The sequence below is a fragment of the Nuphar pumila genome, chromosome 1, assembly GCF_984573655.1.
Source record: "Nuphar pumila chromosome 1, dmNupPumi1.hap1.1, whole genome shotgun sequence".
Taxonomy (NCBI): Eukaryota; Viridiplantae; Streptophyta; class Magnoliopsida; order Nymphaeales; family Nymphaeaceae; genus Nuphar; species Nuphar pumila.
This window is the reverse complement of record NC_143249.1, coordinates 169393470-169406650: the sequence shown is the minus strand read 5'-3', so window position 1 is coordinate 169406650 and position 13181 is coordinate 169393470. Positions and strand designations below refer to the sequence as shown.

At 37.5% G+C, this 13181-nt stretch overlaps 1 non-coding gene across 1 annotated transcript; it reads left to right on the top strand.

Moving 5' to 3' along the window:
* Positions 1–1280: 1280 nt before the first annotated feature.
* On the top strand, positions 1281–1383 carry LOC149851244 (small nucleolar RNA R71). Its single transcript, XR_016426551.1, has one exon. It is a non-coding gene; the product is annotated as a small nucleolar RNA R71 (small nucleolar RNA).
* Positions 1384–13181: the final 11798 nt, after the last annotated feature.

Below are 13181 nucleotides of genomic sequence, written 5' to 3'. Positions count from 1 at the left end.
ATTTGGCATATGCCGGCACCTGCTGAATCGCATCGAGCAAAGCTAGGTTGATCTGCACATGCTTGAAGATGTCAAGCATGTCCTTGATCTTCGCACCTTGCTTCCCTCTATATCCAGGAGACTCTAATGCTTTGGGATAGGGTGGTGGGGGAATATACTCTACTGGCTCCTCCTCTTTGCGAGAAGGCTCACTCCTATCCTTCTTCTGCACTGAGGATGAAGATGATGATGATGAAGATAATGAAGATGAAGATGGGGATGTTGATGATAATGATGGTTGAGCCGACGTAGGTGAAACAATGGTCTCTGGCTCCTCTATCCTCTCTCTACTCTCTCGCTCTCTGCTCTCGACGTGATACTCACGTCCACTCCTCAAAGCCATAACTGATTTGGCCTGCTGCTGTGTCTCAGTATGAAACAGGCCTCCAGTAATCTGGTCCTTGCCCTTCGGGTTCATGACAGCCTGACTCGGCAATGTACCCTCGGGTCTCCTACTAATAGCCGCAGCTAACTGTCCCATTTGCGATTCTAACTTCGCAATGGACTGCGTATGCGAGCTCAAAATCTGGCTACACTTCTCGAAGGCGTTCTGATTAGAAGTTTTCACCTCTTGGAATGCCTGGAGAAGTCTCTCCTCGAAAGATGTCTGCGGGGCAGACTCTTGCTGAATCAGGGGAGTGACTGAAGAAGAAGAAGAAGACTGAGAATAGTTCGGTCTTTGAAATGACTGAGTAAAAGATGGCTGCCGAACTGGCTGAGAGGATGTAGGCATCTGTGTGGAAGACTGTGGATTCTTCCATGAAAAATTGGGATGGTTACGCCAACCCGGATTATATGTCGATGAAAATGGGTTATTCGGCGGTCTGACGTAACCCTGAGCTGCCTGAACTTGTTCTTGAACAAATTCAGGATACTGAGCTGCCGAAGGGCACTCAGTGATATCGTGTGCCGGACTGGCACAAAGAGTACACACCTGCTGTGTAGTGGATGGTCCTGAGAGAAGCTGGTCCAGCTTCTGAGCAATCATGTCTACCTTGCACTGTAGTGCAGTAGATGGACCAATCTCAAGAACACCAGCTTTCTTTTGAATGCTGGGTGTGGCTCTATCCGAATGAGAGCTCGAAGCATGGTGGAGGGAATTCTCGGCCAATGTATCAAATAGCCTCCATGCTTCGTCCTCGCTCTTCAGCATGAATGTCCCTCCACATGAAGAGTCGATCATTTGACGATTCTTGTCAGACAATCCATCATAGAAGCTCTGCACCAGTTGCCATTTCGGCACCTGATGATGGGGACATTTCCTGAGGAGATCCTTCATTCTCTCCCAGGTCTCATGAAAGCGCTCACCATCTAGCTCTGAAAAGCTAGTGATGGCTCTACGATATTGGTTCGTACGACCAATGGGAAAATATTTCCGAAGAAACTCCTGTTGCAATTGATCCCAGGACTCTATTTCTACAGAATCTAAGGACTTTAGCCAATACTTGGCTTTGTCCTTCAATGAGAAAGGGAATAGAGTCAATCTCAAAGCATCATCGTCGAAATTCTGTATCTTTACTGTAGAACAGATTTCGAGGAATTCATCTAAATGTCGGTAGGGATCCTCGTGACTAAGGCCATAAAAGGATGGAAGCATCTGAATAATGCTGGCCTTAATCTCGTAATGAGGCGCTCCTACATCGGGTCTCCGAATGCAGGATGCCTTAACATAGTCTGTGGGAATGAAGTATTCCCGCAGAGGGCGTGGATGAACTGGGGGTGGAGGTGGAGGATCCATGTCAGTCATTGTTGTCGAACTTCGATGAGAATGTAAAATTCTCTTTGGGTTGTCAACAAATGGGTGTAATGGGGTTCCTAAACCTCGTCGCCCCTGCATACACTGGTACTAAGACCATATGTAAGCAAACGACCTAAATCTAAATTTAAACTAACACAGATACTAAAATGTAAATAAAACAAATAACAATAACTAAAAATAAACAGATATGATATCTATCTATGTCAGAATTCTATAACTAAATAAATAAATAACAAAGTAAACTATTCTAAAATACTAAAACAAATAAATACAGGAAATCACAAACTATGTTTTTCTAAAACCCACCTGTCTAATCGCTCCTTGCAGAATGATAATTAAGTGAATCCTAGAAAGAACAGTACGTGAATCCTATATTTACTAACTATGTTAATCCTATATTCACTTACTAAGCCTACTAACTAAAAAGAAAACAACTAATTAACTAACTAAAACAATTAATAAATCAAACTCTAAAAAAACAAAGTAATTAATTCGTCGTTCCCCGGCAACGGCGCCAAAATTTGGTTGATATTTTGAAATGATCTTTTTAAAACAAGTATTTGCAATAAACTTTGGAAAATCGTCAACCAAAAATATAAAAACCGACTTTCCACAAAGTGGTAAGTTCGGGTCGAATCCTTAGGGAACAAGAATTAATCAAGATATTTCTAAAAAGTTTTATTTATTAATTAACAATATCAATCTACAATTATAAAGTTAATACAACTACAATTAATCACTAAAGTGAAAATGAAAAAGCAATTAAATCTTCTGGTCCACACCAAGGGTATTTTCGTCTTTTCGTCAACTATTCATTCTTCGCACTTGGAAAATAACCTTGGAAAATAAATATGCTTTTCAACCTAAAAATGCAGAAAAATACAAAGTTAGTATTCTATTCTAACAATGCAAGCAATAACTAAAACTAATTCTAATTTTACGAAAATAATAAAACAAATGCTACTTATCAAACAAAAATTAAATAAAATACTAAACTAATTCTAAAATTAACCAAATTAATTCTACTAATGCTGTATTGTATGGTGGTTATGCAGATCCTAAAATGCAGAAACTACTGAAAACAAGCCTAAAATGCCAAATCTAAGGAAATTACGAAAATGCCCCTAATTAGTGCAAAATAGCTTTCTGACAGGTTATCGGAAAACCACCGTTTGACAGAGCAAACGAGGTCCCATTTTCCCGAAATTTGTTATGTTCTGCAACTAACAGATTAAACAATCTGACAGTTTTTACAGAATGGAAAAACAGTATCTGGAACTGCAGATATAAGCGTTTCAATTCTGGGAAAAATCAGGATATCGAAAGTCCTGTAATTTAAAATCCAGAAAAAGCGGTTTTCGCAAAACGCTTAAAAATCAAACCAAATCAACTCCAAAAGCACTGAAATTTGGTCTGCAGTCAAATAACACGTTAATAAAGTGAATAGAACAAAAAGTTTTGGAAAATACTCAATTTTTGCATACGAAATTACGACGGTGCGATGCAGCAAAAATCAGTCTTTTCTTTCAATGCACTATTCACTCTATTAACCTATTTTACTCACTAAGAATGTAATCTACATGCAATGCAAACTGAATTAATCCTATATGACTGATTATATGCAGATGTTAACTATGATGAAGCTAAATGAACTCTAAATGAAGTATGACATGCGTTTTATGACTATGAACTAAATGAAATAATAATGCAATTACAATTAAAACACTAAATCATGTAATTAAATATATGACTAAATGCTGTACCAAATATAAACTAACTACACTATCCTAACTAACTTATCAACAAACGACAAAATAACAAACACACATCAAATCAACAAATATAAATTTTAACTAAACAATTAAAGAAATAACTATACTAGCTAATCTAAAATCACTATGAGTTAAATATAAAAAATATGGGACTAATATGGAACAATAAGACACGGGTTTGACTAGGTCTAGGGTCGGTTGACTAGACTCGGTTGACTTAGGATGAATCGGTTTTGACTTAGCTAAGGTTGAGTTAACTTGGCCAAGGTTGACTCGACTTGGACTAACGTTGACTTGACTAGGCTTGACCTAACTAGTTGGATTCAGTTGACTGAGGATTGGGTTCGGTTTGGTCTATGACTTGACTTAGGCTTGGCTAGGGTTTTGACTCGATTAGGTCTAACTAAAACTAGGTTGGACTCAGTATTGAGTTGACTTAGTCAACTAGGTTCGGGTTGACTCACTAGGTTCAGCTTGGGTTAGGTATGGTGAGATAGACTAGGTTGATCTAAACTTAGGTTAGGTTTGACTCGACTAGGCTTGTCTAGGGTTTGGTCTTGGTCTTGGACTTAAGCTAGACTCGGTTTTGACTAAGTTCACGACTCACCTAACCAAGTCAATCTAATTGACTAGGTTAGATTAGGTTTAATAGGTAGGGTCGGTTTACTCAAGCTAAGAGTTGACTTGACTAGACTCAAGTGGGTTTAGACTAGGGTTTGACTCGACCTAGGCTCGGTTTGACTAGGTTAGGTTTAGACTAAAGTAGTAACCTCTTAATTCCTACAATTAATTCAAAGTTAACGATTTTAATGGAGAAGGTTGGGAAAATAAAGTAATAATTGTAAATGCTCAAACTTTGGAATGCTTTGGATTCCCAAAAACTGCCCCACTTAATGAGGGAGTTACATTCCTTAATTGTCTTTAAGGCTCATTTTGGAAAAATGAAAAGTCCAATCTAGAAACCCACGATTTTTGCTTTTCAAGAGGGAATTAAAGTGCTTTTAATGCTCTATGGAAATCGTGGAGCCTAGATTGGAATTTTTGTTTAATTTCAAAAACACTTTCCAAAGTTAAGGATTAACTCCTTTAATGCCCATTCAAGATTTAAATCTCCCTTAAATGACTCACACGATTTTTGAAGAAACTCCTCTTTTCAAAAACTTTCCAAATTTCAATTACTTTAATTACCTCCCTTCTCAAAAATCGCCAACTTCAATTGGTGCTACTTTCTAAACTAATGCAATTAAAGCCACCTAGGGAATAAAATGACTTACATAGAAAATCGATTTCCTAGGATTAAATGCTACTCTAATTCCTAAAACCTACTTAATTGACCCCTAAAAACGGCTAAGAAAGAAAACCCTAATACATTGAACCTAGACACCTTCCTAACTTAACTAATTGCAATTAAGACTTTCTAAAAAAATTGACCTAGAGCTCAATTGGAGCTCTAATGGCTGCCGCCCCACCTTGGGGAAGAAGAAGACTAAAAAAAAAATAATGAAAAATATAAATCACAAAAAATGATAAGACTAAGTAACACTATTTTGATAAAACTAAATTAAAATTTAATAAAAAGAACTCCTAATTACCCAAATGCTAACAAGAACAGCACTATGCTGGAATTTATTTAAAAATATAAAGAAATGAAAATTCGACTTTTGTAATTTTTGTTTTTTCAATATAACCAAAACACCAAAAACACAAAATGCTAAAAATGATTCTCTAGAACAATCCGAAAATAATGAAATGACTTAACACAATTTTATGCTGCTGTTAACATGCAAAACATACAGCAAACCACACAACTTACTAATTTAAAAACACAAATTTAACTAAAATGCCAAAATCGGCTAGAATAAGTCTAGCCGATTTTTTTTCCTTTTTCAAAAATGAAAACAAACAAGACACAAGCACAAATCCACGAATAAGATGAATCAAAATGACTTTTATAATTGGATTTTCAGCAAAAAAACTCAATACACACGCTGGACATAAAAAAAAAATTGAAACAAAAATATTTTTGTAAAAATCAAGAATCAGCTAGAAATTGTCTAGCCGATTTTTGTATTTTTGCTTTTCAATTGAAATCAAAATCACAACACACAACCAAACGACTAAGATGAATAGAAATGGAATTTTATAATTGGAATTTCAATAGAACAGACCCAAGAACACCTATGACAAACTTGAAGAATCGGCTAGATGAAGATCTAGCCGATTTTAATGAAAAGGATGAAAAATCTAAAAAAAACTCGATTCAAATGAATCAATCAAACAAATAAACCTAAGCTAACGTGCTGGCCTATGCACGAAACCTATTCTAAGGATGAAAACAAAAAGAAAACAAGAAACACTCAGCAAATAAAAGAAAATCAAACACTCAATTTCGGTTTTAGCTAGAAGAGAAGAAAGAAGAAGACCTACCTCTTGGAAGATCCGACGACCGGGAGGATAAAGAAGAGCGGACCGTGGCTGGAGATGGACGTCCTACACAGTTTGAGAATGCTGGTCTTCACCAAAAAACAGCATCTTTGCAGCTGCTACACGTTGGAGATCCACCGACGATGGAATATGAGCCGATTCTCGATCGGAGGGTGTAGAAAGCCGGATGGAGGTAGGGCCGGCTCACCTTGTTGGTGTGTTTCGCACTCCCGCACAAGGTTAATGGTCTCCACCTCTGCTACACCTGCAAAAATACAGAAAAGTGGTGAAACTACAGCAAGGAGAAAGAAAGAAATGGAAAGGAACACAAGAGAGATCGAAAATATGCTTGAAAATCAAGCATAGACCGGTCTTCAATGGCCAAAACGTGGAGGGAGATGGAGAGGAAGGAGATGCTGGAGTAGAATCACTGTAGGGGGCATCCAAACACAGCCAAAGACGCCTAGGGTTTGCTGGAATATTTAATTTATACTTTTGATAATTTTCAGAAACACTGTTATAAAAAAATATTTTCTATGCGCCTCTTTCTGGGGGGTTTTCAGAAAAACTTTTTGAAAAGGATATGGATAGGCATGTGGGTTGGGTTTTGGGCTTTCTAAGAGTTGATCCAAGGTCCAATTAACCTAATTGGGTCGGATATGGATCCAATCCACCTCGAAATCCATGCCCAAACACTGAAATAGCCATAACTTTCTCATTTTAACTCCGATTTTTCTGAAATTCGAACCATAACCCCTTACTATCAAAACACATCTAAACATGGGTTTAAAACCTTAAACTTATTACAAAATGCATGAAAAATTTGTTAACATGATGTGCATTTCATGCATCATCGGTCACCCAATTGGGAAGACCCTTATGTGGTTAAAGAGGCGCTGCCTTGCAATTCCTATCGTTTGATCAACGCAGATGGAGTGGAGTTGCCAGATCCTATTAATGCTTTACATTTGAAAAGATTTTATACTTGAATTGTTCATCATGGCCTTTTGTACTCTTTAAAAGTTTTTCAATAAAGCAAGAATCTTCTATTAAATTCTCTCATCCTTCCCCCTGATACTGGGGCATTTTATTTTTGATCTATACTTATCTTCCTTCATCATAATGCAGGCAGGATCAGACAAATCCTTTCCTAAAAATATTACCAACTCTTTGCTAACGTTGGTTATCTTTATTAAATTGCGTTCATTTCATTCTTTTATCTAATCAAATTTTATCAGTTTATTGTCAACTTTATCAATTTGTCAAGTTTCATTAAGTTTTATCAAATTTTATTCCTTTATCTTTAAAAACCCCTTCAGGTTAAGGGATAAGCCTGATGCCTCTTTCCCATGAGGTATTCTTTTATTTATTTTTTCCCTCAGGTTAAGGGAAAAACCTGACCCTCGTTGTCCGAGGTGTTCCCATTCAGGATAAGAGATAATCCTGATACCCCTCATGGGAGCATCGCTGCTACCCGTGAAAATTCTTTTTCAAAAATAAATTTTCAATAAATTCTTCTCCATCTTTATATATTTTATTCTTCTTCAGGTTAAGGGATAAACCTGAATTATTAACCATAAATTCTTCAATTCACCTTAAATTTTGTTCTATGTTCCCTCAGGATAGGGGAAGATCCTAAAGCCATCATAAATAAATTCGGACCTTAGGCTACCTTGGGTCAAGGATCTTGAATGAATCTCTCATCTTCATCATCAAAATCTATTTGCGCTTTTGTCAATCCTTCAAGTTTCAACTTTCGAGTTGGAATCGTTTCCTTCTAATCTGAGTTCCGACACGGATTTTCCTTTTTTGTATATTCTTATTTTTGAAGTCTCAAGTTCCGACTTGAACTTCCTTTTGAATCCAATGCTCGTGTTGGACAAATCATTGTTTTGAGAATTCAAGTTTTCAAACTCAATTCTCATTCATTTTCTTATATTTAAAAACCGGGTTTCGACTCGGATTTTCCGTTTGTATATTCTTATTTTTGAAGTCTCAAGTTCCGACTTGAACTTCCTTTTTGAATCCAATGCTCGTGTTGGACAAATCATTGTTTTGAGAATTCGAGTTTTCAAACTCAATTCTCATTCATTTTCTTATATTTAAAAACCGGGTTCCGACTCAGATTTTCCGTTTGTATATTCTTATTTTTGAAGTCTCAAGTTCCGACTTGAACTTCCTTTTGAATCCAATGCTCGTGTTGGACAAATCATTGCTTTGAGATTTCGAGTTTTCAAACTCAATTCTCATTCATTTTCTTATATTTAAAAACCGGGTTCCGACTCGGATTTTCCGTTTGTATATTCTTATTTTTGAAGTCTCAAGTTCCGACTTGAACTTCCTTTTGAATCCAATGCTCGTGTTGGACAAATCATTGTTTTGAGAATTCGAGTTTTCAAACTCAATGCTCATTCATTTTCTTATATTTAAAAACCGGGTTCCGACTCGGATTTTCCGTTTGTATATTCTTATTTTTGAAGTCTCAAGTTCCAACTTGAACTTCCTTTTGAATCCAATGCTCGTGTTGGACAAATCATTGTTTTGAGAATTCAAGTTTTCAAACTCAATTCTCATTCATTTTCTTATATTTAAAAACCGGGTTCCGACTCGGATTTTTCGTTTGTATATTCTTATTTTTGAAGTCTCAAGTTCCGACTTGAACTTCCTTTTGAATCCAATGATCATGTTGGACAAATCATTGTTTTGAGAATTCGAGTTTTCAAACTCAATTCTCATTCATTTTCTTATATTTAAAAACCGAGTTCCGACTCGGATTTTCCGTTTGTATATTCTTATTTTTGAAGTCTCAAGTTCCGACTTGAACTTCCTTTTGAATCCAATGCTCGTGTTGGACAAATCATTGTTTTGAGAATTCGAGTTTTCAAACTCAATTCTCATTCATTTTCTTATATTTAAAAACCGAGTTTCGACTCGGATTTTCTGTTTGTATATTCTTATTTTTGAAGTCTCAAGTTTCGACTTGAACTTCCTTTTGAATCCAATGCTCGTGTTGGACAAATCATTGTTTTGAGAATTCGAGTTTTCAAACTCAATTCTCATTCATTTTCTTATATTTAAAAACCGGGTTCCGACTCAGATTTTCCGTTTGTATATTCTTATTTTTGAAGTCTCAAGTTCCAACTTGAACTTCCTTTTGAATCCAATGCTCGTGTTGGACAAATCATTGTTTTGAGAATTCGAGTTTTCAAACTCAATTCTCATTCATTTTCTTATATTTAAAAACCGGGTTCCGACTCGGATTTTCCGTTTGTATATTCTTATTTTTGAAGTCTCAAGTTCCAACTTGAACTTCCTTTTGAATCCAATGCTCGTGTTGGACAAATCATTGTTTTGAGAATTTGAGTTTTCAAACTCAATTCTCATTCATTTTCTTATATTTAAAAACCGGGTTCCGACTCGGATTTTCCGTTTGTATATTCTTATTTTTGAAGTCTCAAGTTCCGACTTGAACTTCCTTCTGAATCTAATGCTCATGTTGGATAAACTGTTGTGTTGAGAATTCGAGTTTTTCAAACTGAATTCTCACTCATTTCTTATATTTGAAAAACTGAGTCCCGACTTGGATTTTTGCTTTTGTACATCCTCATTTTCTCAAAATTCTGACTTGAATCTCCTTGTCAATCTAATGCTCGCATTGGGATCGGAGTTCTTCTTGAACTTCCCCTTCAGGATAAGCGATAACCCTAAAACACCGGCAATCATTCTCGCTTAATTCTCAAGTATCTTTGAATGTCAGTTTCATTTTTCAATTCTCCTTTTTAAAAAACCCAGTGCTCGTGCTGGTGTGCATTTTGAAAACCCGGTGCTTGTACTGGTGTGCATTTTTGAAAACCAGCGCTCGTACTGGGGCATTTTTGAAATCCAGTGCTCGTACTGGTACATCTAGCACTTATGCTAGTGTCTGGCTGACTGATCAGTTAGCCCTCCCGGTTCTGTCTTTGTACTAACCAATCCTCATCATTTAAGCTCTAAATTCTCAATTTCGACCTTCAGGTCATCATTTTATCAAAAATCAATCATTTTCTCTTGCGAAGGACCCTCTTCAGGGAGAGTTCGAGGGAGCTCGTTCCTTTCGCATGCAACCATCTTTCGTTCGCAAGAACCCTCTTCCAGGGGGAGTTTGAAGGGACTCGTTTTCTTCGTGAACAGTTTGCAAAACAACAACCAACTTTACACAAAAGAACCTTTTTTCCAGGGAGAGCTTCGACGGAAGCTCATTTCTTTTGTGGCCCTTTGTTTTTCTCATCTTTGGCCAAACCCCTTCACAGAGGACCCTCTTCTAGGGAGAGTGTGATGGACTCGTCCCTCTGTGATACTTTCTCAACTTTGTTTTTCGGCCGCCTTTCCATAAGAAAAGCCTAGAGATAGTGAGTTTTGACGAAAGCTTAATTTCTCTTCGAAAGTTCCGTTTTGCAAACACCTCCTCTTTGGGGAAGAGAGAAGTATTTCCAACTTCCCATTCAGGTAAAGGCTTAAGCCTGAGTCTCTCTTTTTGGGGAAAAAGAGAGGAGAATTTTGTCACAGACATGTCGACTCGATATCAAGCGATCTCTTTCATCAAGGATTTTAAGAATATTTTGCCAATTTGTTATCAAGTCATTGTTGATCTCAAAATTTTCATCGTATAAAGAATTATCTCAAAACTACCTTTAGTATTATTTCCAAAAGAAGCAAGACTTTTGCGAAATAAGAACTGAATTCAAGCTTTTTCTGTTGGTCAACCAAGAGGATGAAGAAAAAATCTTCGATATGATCGGCAAAGGAAAATTTGATGATGTTGAAAAGCCATGAGCGAATTGATATTGATCATAGCTATGGCACATTCTTAAAGACCATTCTTTGGCAATAAGACAGTGGAAATATCCTGGGCAGTAAAAAAGAACCTACCCAATTCATATCTCCCCAGTCATTTGAGTTGTAAATCAAATATCCGCAAAAGGGATCTCTCAATTGTCGTCAAGATGAAGACGAATTATGCGAGCTAGATCTCCGCGGCCAAAGAAGATTTAGATCATCTTCGAGATGAAAGAGTTTGTGAAGGATCCTTCCAGAGAAAGTTCAGATCACCGTCGAGATGAAAGCGAGTGTGATGGACCTACCGACAAACCCTAAAAGATATTTGATTTCTGCTATCATCTAGAGAATTTTGACCAATGAACCTATATCATCAAGCCTAACTCCTGAGAAAAACAAAGGATCGAAACATCTCCAAAATGAAGGAGTTTGTGACGTACCCTTCCCCGAAAGAAAAAAAAAGCGAGAAAAGTCAGAACATCTTCAAAATGAAGGATGATGTAAAAACCCAAGAAAGCTCCACGATTCAAAAGAGTGCAAAAAGATCATCACGGGAAATGTCCATGATATCAAACTGCCAAAAAATGTCAGGAATCATCTTTATCTACGTGAAATTCTTTTATTAATATCTTTTTGACTCAATTGCTTTTATGAAGCTAAAAATATTTCCTCTCTTTTCATATCAAGGAAATTGATATCTTCCTTAAAAGAAGCTCAACAACAATAAACTTGGAATTTGACTCTTGATTCTACAGAGTTAGCCCCCTCGGAATCAATACTCTAGGTAGAAAGAGGTGATATTTTCACATATATGCAAAATTCAATCATTTTTTAGATCAACTACAATTTTTGGCATCTTATTGGCGATGCTTTCTCATTATCCTAAAATGAAGTGTGAAACTTGATATTCGTTTTGACGTATCCTGACGTCATCCCTCCTTAGGACTGAAAAGTCCTTTCCTTCCTTCTGATCTGAGCGCTCTCAGATTTGCACACTTTCTTGCTATCCCCACTATTCCACCATAGACAGTTCCCGCTCAGGATAAGGGTTAAACCTGAACTTTTTGCAAAAAGATCTGTTATTGTTAAAAGCTATTTTCAGTCTCAGCAATGAGGAGCCCAAGAACAACCCCTTTTCAAGCTTTAGGGACCCCCATTTTTATACTTTTGCAAAACCCCTCTTGGACTTGTTGTGCAAAGTCTAGAGGTCCCATCACAGTTTTCCTCGCTCCTCGAGGATGTTGTATCCATTCAGGTTAAGGATTAAACATGTTACCTCGCTCCTCGGGGTATCTCCCAAACTTTCTGCGAGAGGTCGTCTATTTTTAGAAAGCTGATTTTTGTCTCAGCAATGAGGCGCCCAAGATCATCCCCTTTCCAAAGCTTTAGGGAATCCCTTGTTCTTCTCCTCTCGCAAAACCCCTTCTGGTTTTGTTTGTCCAAAATTTGAAGGTCCCATCATGGTTTCTTCACCCGGGGATTCCGTATGGTCATCCCTTTAAGGTTAAGGGTTAAGCCTGAACCTCGCTCCACGAGGTACCTTCCGTTCAGGTTAGGGTTAAACCTGAATCCCGTCCGACTAGATATCATTTCTAGTCCCACCACGGTTTCTTCATTTGAGGACTTCGTGCGATTCCCCCCCCCACTCAGGTCAAGGGTAAAACCTGAATCTCGCTTTTGTGATGCATTTGTTGTCCCATCACGGCTTCCTCGTTCGAGGATTCTGTATGGTCGCCCCTTTCAGGATAAGGGTGAAGCCTGAGCCTCGTTCCACGAGGTACCTTCCTTTCAGGTTTGGGTTAAACTTGAGCCTCGTTTCGACAAGGTAATCCTCCCCGTCCCATCATGGTTTTCCCCACAAAGGAATCCATGCTCTTTGTACATCCATCCAGAAAAGGATCGTGCTTAAGTTTCATCTCATGAGGCATTTCTCTCAAAAATGTCACATCGAGGTCTACTAATATTCCTTTCCCCATCTAAATTATCTTAATCTATCTTCGTCCCATCCAGGTTAAGGGCTAAAAACCTGAGTCATTCCAAAAGGCTGATCATGTCTCACTCATGAGACTTGATCAAAATTCTTATCTTTCACCATCTTGGGATCTTTTACCCAAAGTCCCATCGCGATTTCCTCATTTCTATCATTCAGTCATATCATTGTCGAGGATTTCGTCCCCACACGACCGTTCAGGATAAGGTTTTAAGCCTGAAAAGCCGTGTTTTTGAAATGATTCTTCCACATCCAGCAAAGATCGGCTGATTGGGGCATTTTTCAAAATTTGGAGTGTTGTCTTTGCCACTAAGCTCGGCTTTCAACCAGCTTAGTAGCAAAGAGGGGCATCAGCTTAGTAGCAAATTTTTCAAAATATTGT